Raw genomic sequence first — 9,510 nt, 5'->3', positions numbered from 1 at the left:
TCGCGTGGGATGGCGGCGCGGAAGGCCTCGGCCCGGCATCTCGGAGGGGGGTCGCCCGGGCGGGCAAGCCGGCCAGCCTGCTGGCCCCGCGGCCTGCGCAGGCGGAGTGCGGGGGGGACTCTTGCTCTCGGTGGCTCTGCCCCAGGAGGGTGCGGGGTGGCGGCAGAGGGGAGGCCGCCGCGGGTGCTTCGAGTTTGAGAAATACTCACTTGGTCAGAGACCGCACACCGCTCGTTCCCTTATATGCAAAAAAGGTGTTCGTCCTGACGTTTTGCGAGGCCTTATTTTACCGTCGTCGGCGCTATCAGGGGAAACACGCCCGCTCCTTCCGTCTCCCTGGAACCGCGCCTCGGCCCCGAGGGCCCAGGTTCAACCTCATACCGGTTCTCACGACATGCATCGACACTCGGTGCAACTCCAGCAGCCGCAGCTCCCGCCGGCCCGGCCAGCCAGGTACGCACCCCTGGTCGGCGCCTGGAGCGTTTGCACTTTGTCGTTTTTTTCTCCAAGACTCCTATCTGCCAACTGCTGTGGACTTCAGCGGTGGCTGCCGCGGGCTATGCGCGGCCTCCTGGGGGTCCCGCCTGCCCGCGCAGGCAGCTAGGACGGGGTTATCAGCAAAGCCTGTGAGGCGCTCTCATGGGGAGGGGGGGCTCCGCAGCCCCCCCAAGGTGGCTTCGTACACCTCTTGAACGTTGCGGCCCGGCCGCTCGGAGAGCGGTGTCTACCCGGGCAGACAGCCTGTCGGCCCCCGCGGCCTGGACAGGCGGGAGCGGGGACTCTTGCGCTCGGGGGGCTCTGCTCCAAGGAGCGAGAGCGGACGCTCTGCTCGGCCCGGAGAGTGGGGTGGCGGGGCGCCGTCGCCTCGCTGGAACCAGGGGCGTCGTGACGTGCGCGCGCGCCTAGCCGCCGCCAGAACAGGCCGGAAAGGTTGAGCTGCATACGGATCTAAGCCGTTGCCCAAACTAACTCTGGCCCGTGTGACACAGCCGCGCGCGCGCTTTCCTACGACACTCGACCGCCGGGCTCCCTCGGCCTGGGAGGCACTCTCGGGGCAGGGGGCCACCGCAGCCCCCTTTAGGTGGCTTCGTACACCTCTTGAACGTGGCGCCCGGCCGCTCGGAGAGCGGGGTCTACCCGGGCAGACAGCCTGTCGGCCCCGCGGCCTGGGCAGGCGGAGCGGGTGCTCTTGCGCTCGGGGGCTCTGCTCGGCCCGGAGAGTTGGGTGCGGGGCGCCGTCGCCTCGCTGGAACCAGGGGCGTTGTGACGTTCGCACGCGCCTAGCCGCCGCCAGGACAGGCCGGAAAGGTTGAGCTGCATACGGATCTAAGCCGTTGCCCAAACTAACTCTGGCTCGTGTGACCGACACAGCCGCGCACGCGCTTTCCTACGACACTCGACCGCCTGGCTCCCCTCGGCCTGGGAGGCACTCTCGGGGCGGGGGGCACCGCAGCCCCCCCAAAGGTGGCTTCGTACACCTCTTGAACGTTGGGGCCCGGCCGCTCGGAGAGCGGGGTCTACCCGGGCAGACAGCCTGTCGGCCCCGCGGCCTGGACAGGCGGAGTGGGGACAAGCCAAGGCTACCGGCGGGCCTCGGACGGCCAGGGGTGGAAGGGCTCCACCTCAAGGTGGCTTCGTACACCTCTTGAACGTTGGGGCCCGGCCGCTCGGAGAGCGGGGTCTACCCGGGCAGACAGCCTGCTGGCCCCGCGGCCTGGACAGGCGGAGCGGGGAACCTTGCGCTCGGGGGCTCTGCTCGGCCCAGAGAGTGGGGTGCGGGGCGCCGTCGCCTCGCTGGAACCAGGGGCGTCGTGCCATTCGCGCGCGCGCGCCTAGCCGCCGCCAGAACAGGCCGGAAAGGATGAGCTTCATACGGATCTAAGCCGTTGCCCAAACTACCTCTGGCCCCTGTGACCGACACAGCCGTGGCACGCGCTTTCCTACGACACTCGACCGCCGGGCTCCCTCGGCCTGGGAGGCACTCTCGGGGCGGGGGGCACCGCAGCCCCCCCAAAGGTGGCTTCGTACACCTCTTGAACGTGGCGCCCGGCCGCTCGGAGAGCGGGGTCTACCCGGGCAGACAGCCTGTCGGCCCCGCGGCCTGGACAGGCGGAGCGGGGAAAAGCCTAGGCTACCGGCGGGCGGGATCGACCGGGAAGCCGCCGTGGGGGAACACAAGTTGGACGCCTCGCGCCGTCGCGGACCACCGTCCTCCGTCTCTCGGGAAGGGGGGGCCGCCCGAGGCGCACGGGCCTCGGACGGCCAGGGGTGGAAGGGCTCCACCCCGAGGTGGCTTCGTACACCTCTTGAACGTTGGGGCCCGGCCGCTCAGTGAGAACAGGGTCTACCCGGGCAGACAGCCTGTCGGCCCCGCGGCCTGGACAGGCAGAGTGGGGAAAAGCCTAGGCTACCGGGCGGGATCGACCGGATAGCCGCCGTGGGGGAACACAAGTTGGACGCCTCGCGCCGTCGCGGACCACCGTCCTCCGTCTCTCTCCCTCTCTCGGGAAGGGGGGCCGCCCGAGGCGCACGGGCCTCGGACGGCCAGGGGTGGAAGGGCTCCACCCCGAGGTGGCTTCGTACACCTCTTGAACGTTGGGGCCCGGCCGCTCAGTGAGAACGGGGTCTACCCGGGCAGACAGCCTGTCGGCCCCGCGGCCTGGACAGGCAGAGTGGGGAAAAGCCTAGGCTACCGGGCGGGATCGACCGGATAGCCGCCGTGGGGGAACACAAGTTGGACGCCTCGCGCCGTCGCGGACCACCGTCCTCCGTCTCTCTCCCTCTCTCGGGAAGGGGGGCCGCCCGAGGCGCACGGGCCTCGGACGGCCAGGGGTGGAAGGGCTCCACCCCGAGGTGGCTTCGTACACCTCTTGAACGTTGGGGCCCGGCCGCTCAGTGAGAACGGGGTCTACCCGGGCAGACAGCCTGTCGGCCCCGCGGCCAGGACAGGCAGAGTGGGGAAAAGCCTAGGCCACCGGGCGGGATCGACCGGGTAGCCGCCGTGGGGAACACAACTTGGACGTCTCGCGCCGTCGCGGACCACCGTCCTCCGTCTCTCTCTCCCTCTCTCGGAAGGGAGGCCGCCCGAGGCGCACGGGCCTCGAACGGCCAGGGGTGGAAGGGATCCACCCCCCGCGGGAAGGGGACGCGCGGCGGCACCCGGACGCGGGAGCGTTGACCCGGGGGTCTTTACTCCGCCGAGGCGTAGCCCGGAGAAGGAGCGAGACCGGCCGGCGGGGGTGGAACACCCCCTCATGCCTCGCTCCTTCTGGGGATAAAGCGCGTCGTCCGCAGGCCGCCGTCCCCTATCCCCGCCCTGGACCGCCCGCATCGGCCGGAGCCCGAGGGGACAGGCGGGGGTCCTTCGCTTTCGGGAAAACCGTCACCAAACGTGGGGCCCGTGCCCCGCTCTCGGCCGCCCTGAGGCGGGAGAGCCCGGATCGTTCTCTCTCTCGGCGTCGGCCCCACCGACGCCGTCGCACGGTGGCCTGGGAAAGGGCTGCACCCCCTGCGCCACGCTTCTCCCCCGGAGTACTCCCCCCGCAGGGGGCTCCGCGGGGTGTCCCGACGCGCAGAGTCGCTCGCCTTCTTCCGCGGGGGACGGGAGGGACGCCCACGCGCGTCCCTTCCCCATCCTCGAGAGCCGTACGCGCCGAGGGTGAACCCGCTCGCCGGGGCGCCGGGGAGCAGGGCCCTTGTGGTCCTTCCCCGGACATGGGCGCGGCGAGGGTCCCCCGGCCGCGACGGCTCTCCCGTTGACCCACTCTCTCGCCTTGGGTGGTGGTGATGGAGGCGGCTGCCTACGCCTCAGCCCGGCATCTCGGAGGGGGGTCGCCCGGGCAGCCAGCCAGCCAGCCTGTTGGCCCCGCGGCCTGCACAGGCGGAGTGGGGACACTTGCGCTCTATGACTCTGCTCCCAGGGAGGTGGCAGAGGGGCGGCCGCGGTGCTTTGACTTTGAGCGGTCCCCACTCCAGCACTCTGAGAAATAGTCACTTTGTCAAAGACCGCACACCGCTCGTTCCCTTATATGCAAAAAAGGTGTTCGTCCTGACGTTTTGCGAGCCCTTATTTTACCGTCGTCGGCGCTATCAGGGGAAACAGGCCCGCTCCTTCCGCCTTCATGGAACCGTAGCTCGGCCCCGAGGGCCCAGGATTACCCTCATACCGGTTCTCACGACATGCGTCGACACTCGGCTCGGCCCCGGCAGCCGCAGCTCCCGCCGGCCCGGCCAGCCGGGTCCGCACCCCTGGCCGGCGCCTGGAGCGTCTGGACTTTGTCGTTTTCTCTCCGAGACTCGTCTCTGCCAACTGCCGTGGACTTCGGCGGGGGCTGCCGCGGGCTGTGCCCGGCCTCTTGGGGGTCCCGCCTGCCCGCGCAGGCAGCTAGGACAGGGTTATCAGCGCTCTCAGGGGGGCCTCCGCAGACCCCCCCACAGGTGGCTCCGTACACCTCTTGAACGTGGCGCCCGGCCGCTCGGAGAGCGGGGTCTTCCCAGGCAAGCCGCCTGTGGGCCCCGCGGCCTGGACAGGCGGAGCGGAGACAAGCCCAGGCTACCGGCAGGATCGACCGGCTGGCAGTCGTGGTGGAACAACGGGGACGCCTCGCGCCGCCGCGGGCCACCGTCCTCCGTCTCTCTCCCACTCTCGGAGGCAGGCCGCCCGAGGCCAACGGGCCTCGGACGGCGTGGGGTGGAAGGGCTCCACCCCAGGGGAAGAAAACACGCCCGCGCGCGTTTGCACAGTCTGCCCCGGCCCGGCATCTCGGAGGGGGGTCGCCCGGGCAGCCAGCCAGCCAGCCAGCCTGTTGGCCCCGCGGTCTGCACAGGCGGAGTGGGGACACTTGCGCTCTACGACTCTGCTCCCAGGGAGGTGGCAGAGGGGCGGCCGCAGTGCTTTGACTTTGAGCGGTCCGCACTCCCTTCTCAGCACTCTGAGAAATAGTCACTTGGTCAAAGACCGCACTCCGCTCGTTCCCTTATATGCAAAAAAGGTGTTCGTCCTGACGTTTTGCGAGGCCTTAATTTACCGCCGTCGGCGCTATCAGGGGGAACAGGCCCGCTCCTTCCGCCCTCCTGGAACCGTGCCTCGGCCCGGAGCGACCAGGATTACCCTCATACCGGTTCTCACGACATGCATCGATACTCGGCTCAGCCCCGGCAGCCGCAGCTCCCACCGGCCCAGCCAGCCGGGTCCGCCACCCTGGCCGGCCCGCCTGGAGCGTTTGGACTTTGTCATTTTTCTCAAAGACTCATCTCTGCCAACTGCCGTGGGATTCAGCAGGGGCTGCCACGGCTGTTCCCCGCCTCCTGGGGTTTCCTGCCCTGCAACACCGGAGGGTCAGGGGGGGTCTTGAGCAACTACTGGTAGGTGCACCTCGGGGGCCCTCTGCAGCCGCCCAGGCCACCCCCGCAGCCAGCACGCTGCTGCCAACAGCCCGCTTCCCCATGACCAGCCAGCCCCTCTGCATACATCTGCTGGGGGTGCTTTTTGGACTTCCCCCGTTTTGGCCTATGGGGAAAAGCCAGGGGGGAAACCTCCAGAGTCCTGCCGACCTCCTGGAACTCAAGCCCGGCCTGGAGCCACCGGTCTGTCCCCTTCCCGGTTCTCAGGGATTTTTTGGACTTGTGATTCTCGTGATTCGCCTCTTCAAACTTTGTTGGACTACAATGGGGGGCGACCGGCGGTCCGTGCCCAGCCTCCAGGGTGTCCTGCCCTGCAACACCAGAGGCTCGGGCAGGGTCTTGACCGACTACTGTTGGGCGCTCCTAGGGGGGCCCCTCCACACCCCCAGGCCCACCTCCAGGGCCTCCCTCCCGGCCCCTGGAGCAGCCAGCGCCCCCTCGCCGTCAACGCTCTCTCCCCGTTGGGACTTTGAAACTTTTCTGACCGTGCAAGCTTCGTCAAACGGCAAGGGGGGGCAGCCGGCGTTCTGTGCCCAGCCTCCTGGGGTCCTGCCGGGGCACATCGGAGGCTCAGCCAGGGTGTTGAGCCACCACTGGCAGGTGCACTCAGGGGGCCCTTCGCAGCCGCCCATGCACACCTCTGCAGCCAGCACACTGCTGCCAACAGCCCGCTCCCCGTCACCCGCCAGCCCCTCTGCATACATCTGCCGGGGGTGCTTTTTTGACTTCCCCCATTGTGGCTTATGAGGAAAAGCCAGGGGGAAAACCTCCAGAGTCAGGCCGACCTCCTGGAACTCCGGCCCGGCCTGGAGCTACTGGTTTGCCCCCTTCCCGGTTCTCAGGACATGCATCGACACTCGGCTCTTCCCCAGAGCTCCCGCCGGCCCGGCCAGCCGGGTACGCCCCCCTGGCCGGCGCCTGGAGCGTTTGCACTTTGTCATTTTTCCTCAAAGACTCATCTCTGCCAACTGCCGTGGGATTCAGCAGGGGCTGCCACGGCTGTTCCCCGCCTCCTGGGTGTCCTGCCCTGCAACACCGGAGGGTCAGTCGGGGTCTTGAGCAACTACTGGTAGGTGCAGCACCTCGGGGGCCCTCTGCAGCCAGCACACGGCTGCCAACAGCCCGCTCTCCATCACCAGCCAGCCCATCTGCATACATCTGCTGGGGGTGCTTTTTTGACTTCCCCCGTTTTGGCCTATGGGGAAAAGCCAAGGGGGGAAACTCCAGAGTCATGCCGACCTCCTGGAACCCCAGCTCGGCCTGGAGCTACTGGTTTGCCCCCTTCCAGGTTCTCAGGACATGCATCGACACTCGGCTCTTCCCCAGCCGCCGCAGCTCCCCTCGGCCCGGCCAGCCGGGTCCGCCCCCCGGACCGGCGCCTGGAGCGTTTGGACTTTGTCGTTTTTTTCTCAAAGACTCATCTCTGCCAACGACTTCAGCAGGGGCTGCCACCTGCTGTTCCCCGCCAATGGGTGTCCTGACCTGCAACACCGGAGGCTCAGGTGTGGTCTTGAGCAACTGCTGGTAGGTGCACCTCGGGGGCCCACTGCAGCCAGCACACTGCTGCCAACAGCCCGCTCCCCGTCACCATCCAGCCCCTCTGCATACATCTGCCGGGGGTGCTTTTTTGACTTCCCCCATTTTGGCCTATGGGGAAAAGCCAGGGGGAAAACCTCCAGAGTCAGGCCGACCTCCTGGAACTCCAGCTCGGCCTTGAGCTACTGGTTTGCCCCCTTCCCGGTTCTCAGGACATGCATCGATACTCGGCTCTTCCCCAGCCGCCGCAGCTCCCGTCGGCCCGGCCAGCCGGGTCCGCCACCCTGGCCGGCGCCTGGAGCATTTGGACTTTGTCGTTTTTTCTCAAAGACTCATCTCTGCCAGCTGCCAAGGACTTCAGTAGGGGCTGCCACCTGCTGTTCCCCGCCAATGGGTGTCCTGCCCTGCCACACCGGAGGCTCAGGCAGGGTCTTGAGCAACTGCTGGTTGGTGCTCTCAGGGGGCCCCTCCACACCCCCAGGCCCACCTCCAGGGCCTCCCTCCCGGCCCCTGGAGCAGCCAGCGCCCCCTCGCCGTCAACGCTCTCTCCCCGTTGGGACTTTGAAACTTTTCTGACCGCGCAAGCTTCGTCAAACGGCAAGGGGGGCAGCCGGCGTTCTGTGCCCGGCCTCCTGGGGTCCTGCCCGGGCACATCGGAGGCTCAGCCAGGGTGTTGAGCCACCACTGGCAGGTGCACTCAGGGGGCCCTCCGCAGACGCCCATGCACACCTCCGCAGCCAGCACACTGCTGCCAACAGCCCGCTCCCCGTCACCCGCCAGCCCCTCTGCATACATCTGCTGGGGGTGCTTTTTTGACTTCCCCCATTTTGGCTTATGAGGAAAAGCCAGGGGGAAAACCTCCAGAGTCAGGCCGACCTCCTGGAACTCCGGCCCGGCCTGGAGCTACTGGTTTGCCCCCTTCCCGGTTCTCAGGACATGCATCGACACTCGGCTCAGCCCCGGCAGCCGCGGCTCCCGCCGGCCCGGCCAGCCGGGTACGCCACCCTGGCCGGCGCTTGGAGCGTTTGGACTTTGTCATTTTTCTCAAAGACCCATCTCTGCCAACTGCCGTGGGCTTCAGCAGTGGCTGCCGCGGGCTGTGCCCGGCCTACTGGGGGGTCCCGCCTGCCCGCGCAGGCAGCTAGGACAGGGCTCTCAGCAAGGGCTTGGAGGCGCTCTCAGGGGGGGGCCTCCGCAGCCCCCCAAGGTGGCTTCGTACACCTCTCGAACGTTGGGGCCCGGCCGCTCGGAGAGCGGGGTCTGCCCGGGCAGCCAGCCAGCCTGTCGGCCCCACGGCCCGCGCTGGCGGAGTGGGGACACTCGCGCTCGATGTCTCTGCTCCCAGGGAGGCGGCAGAGGGGCGGCCGCGGTGCTTTGACTTTGAGCGGTCCCCACTCCCTTCTCAGCACATTGAGAAATAGTCACTTTGTCAAAGACCGCACACCGCTCGTTCCCTTATATGCAAAAAAGGTGTTCGTCCTGACGTTTTGCGAGGCCTTAATTTACCGCCGTCGGCGCTATCAGGGAAAACGGGCACGCTCCTTCCGCCCTACTGGAACCGTGCCTCGGCCCGGAGCGACCAGGATTACCCTCATACCGGTTCTCACGACATGCATCGACACTCGGCTCTTCCCCGGCAGCCGCAGCTCCCGCCGGCCCGGCCAGCCGGGTCCGCCCCCCTGGCCGGCGCCTGGAGCGTTTGCACTTTGTCATTTTTTCTCAAAGACTCATCTCTGCCAACTGCCCTGGGCTTCAGCAGTGGCTGCCTCGGGCTGTGCCCGGCCTCTTGGGGGTCCCGCCTGCCCGCGCAGGCAGCTAGGACGGGGTTATCTGCCCTCTCAGGGGGGCCACCGCAGCCCCCCAAGGTGGCTTCGTACACCTCTTGAACGTTGGGCCCGGCCGCTCGGAGAGCGGGGTCTGCCCGGGCAGCCAGCCAGCCTGTCGGCCCCGCGGCCTGGGCAGGCGGAGTGGGGACCCTCGCGCTCGATGACTCTGCTCCCAGGGAGGTGGCAGAGGGGCGGCCGCGGCGCTTTGACTTTGAGCGGTCCCCACTCCGCACATTGAGAAATAGTCACTTTGTCAAAGACCGCACACCGCTCGTTCCCTTATATGCAAAAAAGGTGTTCGTCCTGACGTTTTGCGAGGCCTTATTTTACCGCCGTCGGCGCTATCAGGGGAAGCGGGCCCGCTCCTTCCGCCTTCCTGGAACCGTGCCTCGGCCCCGAGGGCCCAGGATTACCCTCATACCGGTTCTCACGACATGCATCGACACTCGGCTCAGCCCCGGCAGCCGCAGCTCCCGCCGGCCCGACCAGCCGGGTCCGTCCCCCTGGCCGGCGCCCGGAGCGTTTGGACTTTGTCGTTTTTTCATCCAACACTCTCCTCTGGCAAATGCCATGGACTTCAGCGGGGGCTGCCGCGGGCTGTTCCCCGCCTCCTGGGTGTCCTGCCCTGCAACACCGGAGGCACAGGCACACTGCTGCCAACAGCCCGCTCTCCATCACCCCCCAGCCCCTTCTGCATACATCTGCCGGGGGTGCTTTTTTGCCTCCCCCCATTTTGGCCTATGGG

The sequence above is a fragment of the Eleutherodactylus coqui genome, unplaced genomic scaffold (assembly GCF_035609145.1).
Source record: "Eleutherodactylus coqui strain aEleCoq1 unplaced genomic scaffold, aEleCoq1.hap1 HAP1_SCAFFOLD_325, whole genome shotgun sequence".
NCBI classification, from domain to species: Eukaryota; Metazoa; Chordata; class Amphibia; order Anura; family Eleutherodactylidae; genus Eleutherodactylus; species Eleutherodactylus coqui.
Note: the sequence above shows the minus strand (reverse complement) of the source record.